We start from the raw sequence: 12,058 nt of genomic DNA, 5'->3' as shown, positions 1-12,058 counted from the left end.
CAGTTCCTTCGATTGTACCTACAAGCGAATTAATAAGTTAGCCTTGTCACGACTAATTAATGGTTTGTCGTCTATTTTTTTTTCTGTATTAATCTTGTTTTTCAGCATCGAGCCAACATTTTAAATGAGTCTATAAAACGTAACACTCCTTTGCAACGTCCGGTGGGAAGAACAAATCTATACATTAGAGTGAAACCCGACATCGAAAATAGTTTTATACGACGTTATAACGACGGTCATGATTTAAATACGTTTTTATTCACTTTGCTTTATTGGGGGAATGTATGGGAATAGATATTGTTTTAGTTGTGTGGATGAGGGACTGTTTATGTTTACTAATATGATGGCTTGTTAGGTACTAGAGACTAGGGACTCTCTTTTCTTGAATATTTTCAATATCTATAATATTTCTATCAAGAAAAGTTGATGTTCACAAGGTAAAATAAAAAATAACTCGCAAATTAATTATTTTAAATATAATTATCTAGGTGAGAGCCAAAAAAGTTTCGTGCTTTTCAAAAAAACAATGTCACTTTCTACATCTCTTTCAGACTGTTTTAAAGTTATTTGAATCCAAACCAAACAGTTCTAATTTATTATTTGCTGCGCTTTTTAATCACCGGGAATTACTTAACGAAATAGAAAAGAAGTTTACGTTAAACTGTTACAATTTTCCAACGCCAACGCCTTACGTTTGCTAGATCGCAGCCCAACGTTGACGCGCCTAATAATTCTGTGTCGACATGTTCCGCCACACTCAAAGGCTAATTGCCTCACCTTAACTAATCCTTCGCTTCGCACACGTCAACTGACCCCTCTCTTTTTTTTCAGCGTTCTAAATGCGTCAGCGGCGCAAAGGCACATTAAACTGTGAAAAACATCAGACGATCCAAGATGGCCGCGGAGTTAGCGCGCCAAATCCCGCGTCACCAGCGCCATCTATCAACAGGGGGCGACATCCACTTCCGCAGTTTGAATCATGCGGACCGTTCGAAATAGTCATTTGTGTGTTGTGATTTAACTGTGTTGGTGCGGTGTCGTGATGTGATATTGTTTTTTGGTGTTGTGTTGTGTTGTGAAGATGTCGGATGAGCGGGCGAGGAGGCTGTCGCAGCTGTTTGATCCGCTGGCGAGGTTTACTGACCACAGTGGGGCCGGTCATTCGGCCAGCACTCCGAACAGCCCGAGGCTGATGCCGCGGCGGTCGCGGGAGCCGCCGCCGCCGCCGCCAAGGTAACTAACGTTCTTAGGGTTAGTTCCCATCGAAACGCAACGCGACGGGACGCGGCACATCTCGTTGAAACCTACTCGTTTAACAAAGTCTCTCAATGATAATGTGCCGCCTCGCTTTAAATCGCGTTTCAATGTGAAATCACCCCTAATTTATAAAAAAAATAGCAAAATATAACTAGAAACTTAAGAAAGGTCCCTCCCTCTTACTTACATCACTTAGTAATAACGTGTCTGAGACTAATATTGAAGTTCCCGTTTTGAAAAACCGGCCATGTGCTTGCGTGTCCAATGTAGTAGGGTAGGGTTTTGTACTAATAATATGCTGCAAAGACCTACTGAACTTTAAGTTTTCATCGACCATTACTCATTTACTTGTCAAACCTAACACGGATGTGATAGTTTACCTTAAGTTCATTATATAATTTATAAGTAACCTAATAGTTTAGCTTGTGGAGAGAGAAGGGATACTTGCCTCTAACAATAATTAGCACTTTAAAGCCAAATATTTTGCAAATGGATCCCGAAATCGAAAAATGGTGTAGTGTTTTTTTTTAGTGGAATAGTGTTTAAGACCTATCCAAGGTTACCTTTGGGCAGTCGGGTAAAAAACCATTTTTTTCCAATAAGTATATTTTATTTTATGGTTAGTTCACATGTAAAATGACTACTTTCTAGCACAAATAGTAAGGTAAGTCGCGGACGGACAGACGGACTATCGACACTAAGGATAGGAACCCTTAAATTTCCTTGAACCCTAAAAATGACATAAGTTCTATTACATTAATACAAAATGGGGTTTTTCACAAAGGCGTATCGCTAGATGGCGTAAGTATCGTGAGGTCGTTTGACGTTTGCTTGCCATTGGCTCGTTTAGTTTTTTAACCAATCACGAGCAAACGTCAAACGGACCTCTCGATACTAACGCCATCTAGCGATATTTCGCCTCTGTGAAAACCCTCATTGCATTAATATGCAAGCAGGACCTTTCTTTAGTAGGTAGTTGTTCACATATATACAGAATTATGTTTCGTAAGGCAACAGCGAATGTCAAATAAAGACAAACGTGGTGTTAAGATTAAAGAATGTTAACAATCGCTTGTGAATAATTGAACTTGTTTATTTAATGCCAAACAGTTAAGACAAAAGGTGTTTTTAAGGGGACTTAGGGCGCCTAGAGAGGTTAAATTACGGCATAAAATCACAGATTTCAAATATCTATCTATCTACTTGCGTTCGGGATAAAACTCAAAACTACGCGTTGTCGCAGAGATAAGACCAAGCTAGATTGACTGTTCGCCCCCGAACACCCCCACATTTTATACAGACGGGCAGATTGGAAAACAATACATGTAAATTATAAAAAAATGGTCAAATTTAAAAGCAGTAAGGAGAATGGGCAAATTCGCTTGGAACTTGTCTATGAGCAGCCAATGATAATCTTAATATAACGCGGCGTTACTTAGTATAGTCCTGTTCCTACTATTAAGCCTGAATAAATATCCGTTCTAAAATTTTTCACTACAAGTCATTACATTATCTAAGATGACGTCCGTCATAACGTCTTGATCGCGATGTACATTGCAGTCACCAGCAATACCAGCATCAATATCTGCCACAGCGGAGCGTGCAAAAATAACGTCCTTCCGGCCCTAGAAATAGAGTCGTATCAGATATTTATGCACGCTTGTTTTGTCAGATATTGGTGCTGGTGACTGTACTTTGAACGGCTAAATAGTAGCTGTCAAAATTGTTTAGCTACAACTGTAGCATAGTTACTTACCTGGTGTCATTTCTTGCTGAATACCTAGGTCACTTGACTAAAGGCGCCATTTGTTATAAATAAGTTCTTAAGACGCTCGAAACAATAAGAATGCTGATTTAACTGAACGCATTTTGTCTTACTTAAGTTTCATTTACTCGTATTCACGACATCTTTAAAACAAAATAATAACGACACGTTTTGAAATACAATGCAGTTTAAAAGACTAAATCGCGTAACAGTGTGGAACCTGTTATCTGCCAAAGAAATTATCCTAAAAGGAATTAAGATAAAGTGCCACACGCAATTCACTACGCAAGACGAAGTGCTGGCAGGCCTCCCACTAGATGGACTGACGAAGCCGTGAGAGTTGTGGGCAACCGGTGCATGCAAGTGCTGAGTTTTTGTTCATCGTGGCATTCTAAGGGGTAGGTAGGCCTTTGTTCGGCAGTGGACGTCTTCCGGCTGATGATGATGATATTTTCAAATTTTTGCATACATTTGCTGCCTTTTTCGTTTATGCCATTGAGTATTGATTTAAAACAAGTTTAGCTCATGAAAACAAGTCTATTAATCTAATCTCTCTGAATGTGTAGGTGCACTAAAAAACATTAATTAAGTAAAGACGATTGAGAAACACTATTGATCCCCTAGTTAACTACACACATTTTCGTATCATTAACCTTACAAGACTGATTGATGCATTTAGAGATGTCAATTAATTTTAATAGACACTAAGCTTAGATGTAACAATAAGTAATAGAAATAATTAAATAAAGGTTTTTAAGATAAGCTGCTTTTGTACCTATTCAAAGTGACACTTTTATTTTGACGTAAAACTATGACGTATATGACTATGTAATGTATTATTACATAAAAATCTATAAGAGCTACCTTCGTGCCAAACTTCAGGTTTCTAGATAGGACAACTGAAAATACCCTGTAGGTTTTTTGGTGACGGCAATTTGTATGGAAACACTTTTTTCACCGAGTGTCTATCTTTCGATTGCGTTAACTTAGAAGTTTGATTTTTTACTGTTTAAGGGGGTAGCAAACTTGAGTATTTGTTATTAATATTGACCGAGCGAGCGCGAAGCACTAGCGAAAGTTCTCCATTTTAGCATTGATTAATTGCTTACGAATGTACGGCTGTCTACCTGTGCTCTATTTCACGAAGCTACATGTTACAATATGCGTTGAAAAGAGATTACCGCTTGTAAATTGTAACTTGTAGCTTGGTGAAATGGGCCACTGTTCTCTTCTACAAGTTGCATTTCTTAGCCTACTCTCGTGAAATTTTGTAAGCAGGTTCGATGATTATATTATGTTTTTTTTGTCGATAATGTTTTTGGAAAATGTACAATTCTGTTTATACATCAGCGGTTTTTACCGGATTGCTGTACATTGATAGTCTTTTTACGGACCGTGTCACCTTATAGCATTGCCTTATAGGTTAGGTACTGCTCCAGGGGGTATCCTAGAGGGCGCGTACCGGTGGTAATAGGTGGAAGTATAAGCATAGCTTCGGGGAGAAATCCTTTGAATAACTAATGTTTGCCATCCTATAAATACCTAAAGTTTAGGTCCTAAAGGATGGTGGTAAACGCAGCGGGGATCCACGGAGAGAGCCCATATTTTCGGCGTGCGAGCGGGCGAAGAAGGATTAGCACCCCTTTCGTCTGTGATCAATTTAAAATACTGGTATAGACCAGTATTTTGTAATGAATACCGGCCAGATCACCCATCGGAGTTTGCGTCAGCAATTAATGCTTTTTCCAGTCCCGCAAATCCCGCGGGATCCCGTGCCCATAATCCCACAGCACGCGGGACTGAAAAATGACGCGGCATCTCGGTAATGCGAGATTGGAAGCTCTACTTAGGTGCATGTACTACTCCTGTCGTGGATAGGAGTGTTGTTTGGATTATAACGAACAGAATTCAACCACTTCTTCTTTCACATACTTCTTCCCGGGTTTCTACTTCCTTGGATATTTCTTATCTTTTTTCCATCATTTCGTGTGATTTTACACCATGTGGCCATATCTGTGTAGGTTTGTATGGCTTCAAAGTTGTATATGTTACTATTCGGCCGATGCACCGCAACCGCCACGTTCATTGTCCTGCATAGAGCATTTCGTCTGACTCATGCCGCTGTAACCGCTTTGGTTCTACTTATGATAATTAAACAATTAAACTAACGCCGCTCATTATTCTCGTACATTGCATTTGCAGTTACATTATCATTTTAAGTCTAGAAGTCCTATTTTGAAAGCCACACAGTTCTTCAGCTGAAATTGTGCTGTGCTCTGGTATGCAATATTAAGTATTATGACTATTTTATAGATTACTGCGAACATCTCATTATCTTTATCTCCGGCTTAAGCCTCTCAGCAGGAGAAAGCTTTGGCTGTAGTTGCAAGCGGGCCCATTGGGGCTTGGGAGCTTCACGCGACCGATGGATTGTTTCGCAACTGCATGCGGGTTTCCGCACCGCAAAGTTTCTAGTAATTTCAAATGTAATTTTGCACATAAAATCGATTAAACGCAGAGGTGTATAAGTCACCCCAGTGAACACAAGATTCTCTGCTTGAAAGGTCATGTCAAATCACTAGTCCACTGCGGCATATTTACATGTAAGTTATTATTTTGTACGAATGAAACTACCTGTAAAATTACTTGAATAAGCCCCAATCGCACCATCCGCGTGATTTATATTCTGCATTAGTTATGGTGTGTTGACCATGGAAAATTAATCAGGGCTCATTTGCTCCTGTAATCCAATAAAAGCCAAGCTGCTTTAAAGCCCATTCAAGTAATAATAGTAGAAAATATTGTACATTTAAATTAATGAACTACATCGAATATTTACGACCAACACTGCCGCGGTCGGTGCATCCATTTTTAAACAGAGATTATGGTTCGATGTTTTACGATTTTGCAGCTTTTAGTACGGTCGCAGATGCGTTGAGATTTATTCATTTGATCTACATGATTTAGTAGATCACCAGATTTATTAGCGTTGAGATTTGTCTAGTTTTATGACGTAGTTCGGTCAGTAAATTTCGCATTCGTGTTACGGTTACCGCAAAGTATGTATCTTTAATATTGCTCTCGTAAACGTCGTAAGATCGTAACGTCACCACGTTTTTATTTCAAGTTGTGGTTACTATTACTACTACTACTGACCAAATGGACTTCCTTTTGTGATAAAAAAAGAGTGGGTCTCGCGTCACGTAACACCTTCATTTTTGTTTTGTGTTTTTACTTTGATAGACAATGGTATCTACTCAAAGGTTTTTTTTTTACTTTAACAAAACATCATTATTCACAATTTCATTTCAAATCAAAGGGCTTCGCAGGTGATGAGCAGAGGTGTTCTTCCTTCACCGTAAAGTTTGTCGAAAATATCACATTTAATTTCACATGTGTATTCTGTAAATCTTAAAGTGCGAGCCCGGGGTTTTGAATACATTATCTTCTGCTGCAGAAGCCCCATCAAACCATTAGATGACCACGGCTTTTTCGCAGTACAGTCTTACAAAATATGGTTACTTGATTATGTCCAGTCGAAGCCATATCTGTACAGCCATAGCCATAGCGTCAAATAAATGCATACATGCTTATGGTTAGGGGAATAAAGGTGTATATTATTTATTATATACTTTAACATCTTGATAACGCTCATACGAGTATATTTATGACCTTGACTCTCTATATAACTTGATATTTACTAGTTAGTTACTAGTCTAGTAATAAGCCGAGTTTAGGCTTGCAAGAAAAATAGTGCGGCGCTTGATTGACCACTACAAACTCGTTGGCAATGTAATGCAACTTGCACGATTTTTCTTGCAAGTCTAAACTCGGCTATAGTATTACAACATACACGCCTCGGTTTGCACCTACTTGACTCCCAGCCCAGGCAAATCTACAGTTTCATCAACCCTCTACCTACATATGTCAGCAGAATTTGCGTACATTAATTCGTTTCCATTCTGCGTTGTTCGAACGATGCAAATCCCCTTTATATTTGAATTGTTAATACGCAGTTTTGTTGCAGATTTTGTTACGTATGATTGCGATACCGCCTGATTTTCACAAATCAGTTTTGTATTAAATTGTTTGAAATCACGTTGTTTATACCGCTGTTAGCTGAAGCACGTTTGCTTTTAATAATTGTGTGAAATGTGTAACTAAAATTAGTTTTTGGCTGCTATTGTCAACTTTGAAGTGTTGTAAATCATCGACATCCGTTACGGTGGTCTAAATGCGGAGTGTGGACGTTTGTATAAATAGGATTTTAGACTACGCGTTATTTTATGATTCGTAAATATTCTAAATATATTTAAGGATAATTTTATAAATAAACAAGCTGTGGTAGTCGAGGGTCGTGGTCGTGGTGGTTGGCTTAGTCTTAGGCATAAAATTGCAGGTTGTTTGTTACTAATGTAATATTATGATGATATGGATCTTTCCGAAATAAATATAATAAATAAACATCATGGGACACTTGACACCAATTGACCTAGTCCCAAACTAAGCAAAGCTTGTACTGGATATTAGGCAACGAATAAACATGTTAAACTATTTTAACATACTAATACATGTTAAACATCCGAGACCCATGCAAGAACAAACTTTCGTATTATTCATACAAATATCTGCCCCGGCCGGGAATCGAACCCGGGACCTCAAGCTTCGTAGAAATGTTATTCATCATCAGTCCCAAAGACGTCTACTGAACTAAGACCCTTGAAACTTTATGATATAAGGAACGACAACTCGCCACTTGCATTCACAGTCGGTCAAGTTAGTGGGAGGCCTGCCAACTGCCAACGCTTCGTCTTCCGGTTTGTGGTCGCCACTCTAGGACTTTTCTCCCCCAACGGTTATCTGTTTTTCGGACGACACGACATGATCATTATTTTTATTAATATCTTAGTTTGACGAAATACCTACCCTCTATAAAGGTTTTCATCGGAATGCTTGACGCGGTTACACATTACTTATTGATCAATGTATGTAGTATTGAAGCGTTTGTCATCCACAAACTTCAGTCAAACCTGTTGGATTTTTTTGGAACGATTCGTCATGGAACTCTTTAAGATGCTAATTAACTTGAGCGTTCACTTGTAATGAGCATTATAGAGAATGTTACATTAAGTAGATTTAATAGCTCATAAAAAGAACAGGGGCGTTTTAGCAAGCACTCTAGCGAGCGAAATGACGGTAAATTTGCTTCAAACTTTTTGCCGTGCATCCGTCAGACATAATCGCGAATAATAAAATTTTTGACAGGCATTTTCTAAGCATTGCCTAGAATGATGCAAATGTTCGTAGCAATGCTTGGCTCCATAAATTTAAAAACAACAAATACTCGATTTTCGAACTTAATCAGCTCACCACCTTCAAAAATCAGAAATGTATTGTATTGTATAACTCGTCATTGAATACTATCTTCATATTATTATTCTTATTCTGTCTTTATTGTACATTGTATTTCAAACGTTAGTCACTTCTCACTTGTCATTGTTAAACTGCAAGCATCTCATTACGATGTCATTGCAGGCCTCTAGCCCACGGGTCGCGTCTGGATCCCCTGGAGTACGAGCTAGCCGAGCTGGGTTCCGTCAACTGGCAGGAGCGGTGTCTGGAGCTGCAGCTAGAACTACACCGGAGTCGCCACCAGGCCACCAGGGTGCGGGATATGCTGCGAGATAAGGTAGGTACTGCTACTCTAAGGGCGCTATAGGGGAGATGGGAATCGCATGGGAATCGCGTAAATGATCCCGGCGCGCGATGCCTATTGAAAAATAGTTGGTATTGAGCGGCGCGTGCGACGAATTTTTGCACTTAGGATCTACGCTAGCGCTGGAGAGGGCGCACGCCTGCAGGTGCGGGTACAGGTAAAAAAAACGGCCAAGAGCGTGTCGGACACGCCCAGGATAGGGTTCCGTAGCCATTACGATAAAATCAACTAACATTTTTCTAAGGATTTCGTATTGGTTACGGAATCTTCCAAGTTTATGCCTTAGGCTGGTCTACTAATAATTCTCAAGCAATCTTGGCAGCTATAATTTTCCTTGTAAATTTGATATATTTACTACTTACCATTTTGATTTTTTTCAAATTTTGCCACCCAAGAGTTTATATTTTAGAGGCGGGGAGGGCCGCTCGATTGTAATGAAAGTTTGAACTTTAAAGTTAAATATTTCACAAACAGATCACTGAATAGAAAATTTTTCTGTGCAACCCCCGAAATGATTTTAAAATACCTATCCAACGATACCCCACACTATAGTTAGTCGAGAAAAAAAACACCCCCACTATGTCTATGGGAGGTACCCTAAAAAATTTGTTTATACTTTTTTTATTGTATCACTTTGTCCGCGTGACTGGTATGTATATTCATGCCCAATTACAGCTTTCTAGAACTAACGGTCTCTGAGCTTACCCGTGGACATACAGACAGACAGACGGACAGACATGGCGAAACTACAAGGGTTCCTAGTTGACTACGGAACCCTAATCAGGCGCACGCCAGACGCGCAGTTAGCGCTGCTCATTCTATTTTCAAAGACGTCCACCCGCTCCGTGCTAACCGCGTCAGCAATTGTAGGCCCTAACGGCATCGGCAGCTGTCATAAAAATAATTGGTATTTTTAAGTGAAATTATGAGAAATGAAATTATAGACCATTATTAATATTATTTTACAATTGGCTTGAGAGAAAAAAACATTAAATTTAAAAAATCAAAACACCCGACTGCCTTAAAAACGAAAAGTAAAATAAGTCTAGTGGTCTAGAACTCTGTCACGACGCTCATTTAAGGTTCAACAGTCGGGACCCATTACCAAGATTTTTTTAGCTGGTTACGATTTGAATGCGAGGACCAAAGAAATTGCCATACATACCCACATACATACATACATACATACATACATACGCTCGAAAAACATAACCCTCCTTCGGGCAGTCGGGTAAAACAGAATATTTATTTATGATTTTGACGTGTCTTTTAATTGAAAAACACTTTTGAAAAATTAATACAATACAATAATAATAATAATAATATTTCGATTAATAAATTAAATACAGATACTGATACAAAAGAACAAAATTGATGACGTGGGAAAATGGGTAGGACTTACCTAACAAAGTTTAATACACTTCAATCACTTAATACGATAATACGAGTAAGAGAAAGAGATGTAAGTACTGTGTCAGTTAGTGGTTTAATATGCCTTTAATATTATTGATTATTCATGTATTTTCATTTTTGTATTTCTTTTTTGTTTTATTTGTGTTTACTGCTTATTGTTTTTTTTTTTTTTTTTTCTTGTATTTATGTCTTTGTGAATGTGAACGTCTGCTTTTGTTCTTTCTTTTTATAGGAAACTGAGTGATTCGAAAGATCTAATTTTTGCTCTTTATATCCAAAAGCCAGGCGTTGATGAGTCAGTCAGTGTTTTTTGACATGTTGCTGTTACCCTGGAGTCGAACGATAAGCATGTCAACAACTATGGAGCGACAAAAATAGTGGAAGACAGTTAATTTGGAATACATCCCTAATGGCTTATTTTGGAAGGAGATCTTATCGTATAAACTACAGCAGGGCTACTACGAAACTCGAAACTCGAAGTTCGTATCGTACCGTCCCTCTCGCTCTCGTATTAAAAATTATAAGTGTCAGATGGACCGCACGACACGAACTTCGAGTTTGGTAGTAGCCCTGCTGGTAAAAAGAATTGTGCAAACGCATTGAAAATGTAAAATACTTAGCTTAATGTAATCAGCAAAACAATAACAGAAGAGAAAAAATGCCCCCTTTTATGATATACTCGTGGTAATTATCCAAAGCATACAATACAATCATTATCTTTTATGACACACAGAAATAACTTTCACTACAAATTCTTAGACGGTTTCGTCACCTAAGACTACGTACGTGACTTTTGTTTATCAGAAGATGCCGTTTTTATTTTAATTAAGTAGCTACGGCTGCTGGCTTTGAATGGCAGCTATCTCTTTCAGACAATATCCCGTAATTTGTACTCTTCTAAGAAGCCGCTCACTCTACCTTAATTGGTCAAATCGCTTTATTGGAGTCGGCATGGTTACCTGGATCCCTATTTGAAGGTATCTAAGTGATATCATTGCAGTATGGCAGTGCTCTGCTGGAAGGGAAGTCTAATAGGATGAGTTGTCTCTAATTGGTAGAAAATTCGATGACTTTTACAAAAATTAAGACACACACATTTAATCCCTGGGCATTCCATGCGTTTTTTTAAGAAGTCTATCTATCTTTTACCTGCAGCCTAAACCCTCTTATTCTGAGAGGAGGCCCGTACCAAAGAGTGTCACGTACATATAGTTAATTGATTCAGACGTTACGCTTTAAGTTAGAGTACCATATCATTCAAAGAAAGGGAAACATTTATTTGTGTTATTTGTAAGTGTAACAAATAAAAATACAGAAACAAACAGGTTATCACAAATTGGTATCAACTCGGCATGATGCCGGCTGTGCTTTCGACACTGGTCTTTCGATGGAACCATACTCTATTAATGAACTAATTATACCTTGCTACTCAACCACAAACAACGACTTTTATATGTAAGTCGAAGATGGCAATATCACTTAGACAGTTTTGAATAGGGACTCGGCCAAAACAGATGAAGGTGCTCCTGATTATTTGTACCTTAGTAACGTTTAAATACACTCGTTATTAGAATAAGAATAATTAATCATGTTGTCTTGAACAGCTGCATCGTATTTACGACATTCGTCAGGTAGAAAATAAATGGTCACCGTTACGGCAAGTACCTACAGTGCATATTAATTTATTAGGTTAATTCGTATTGTCAATTATAGCAATTTGATTAGGCAGCTCTACTTGATGTTTTGTGGCTAGACTGCGGGCTAATTGAATTGGTCGACATTAAGATATAATTAAAGTTGATTGTTTTTGTTCTTTATTAGTGTATTAGGCTTCGATCGCGTGAACGAGTGTAACAAATAGAAAGCAGATTTTTGTATTTTACTAGCAGAGTTTGTAAGGCCAGGTC

This window comes from Choristoneura fumiferana, chromosome 7 (genome assembly GCF_025370935.1).
Source record: "Choristoneura fumiferana chromosome 7, NRCan_CFum_1, whole genome shotgun sequence".
NCBI lineage: Eukaryota > Metazoa > Arthropoda > Insecta > Lepidoptera > Tortricidae > Choristoneura > Choristoneura fumiferana.
The sequence above is the reverse complement of the archived record's forward strand: the minus strand, read 5'-3'. Positions refer to the sequence as shown.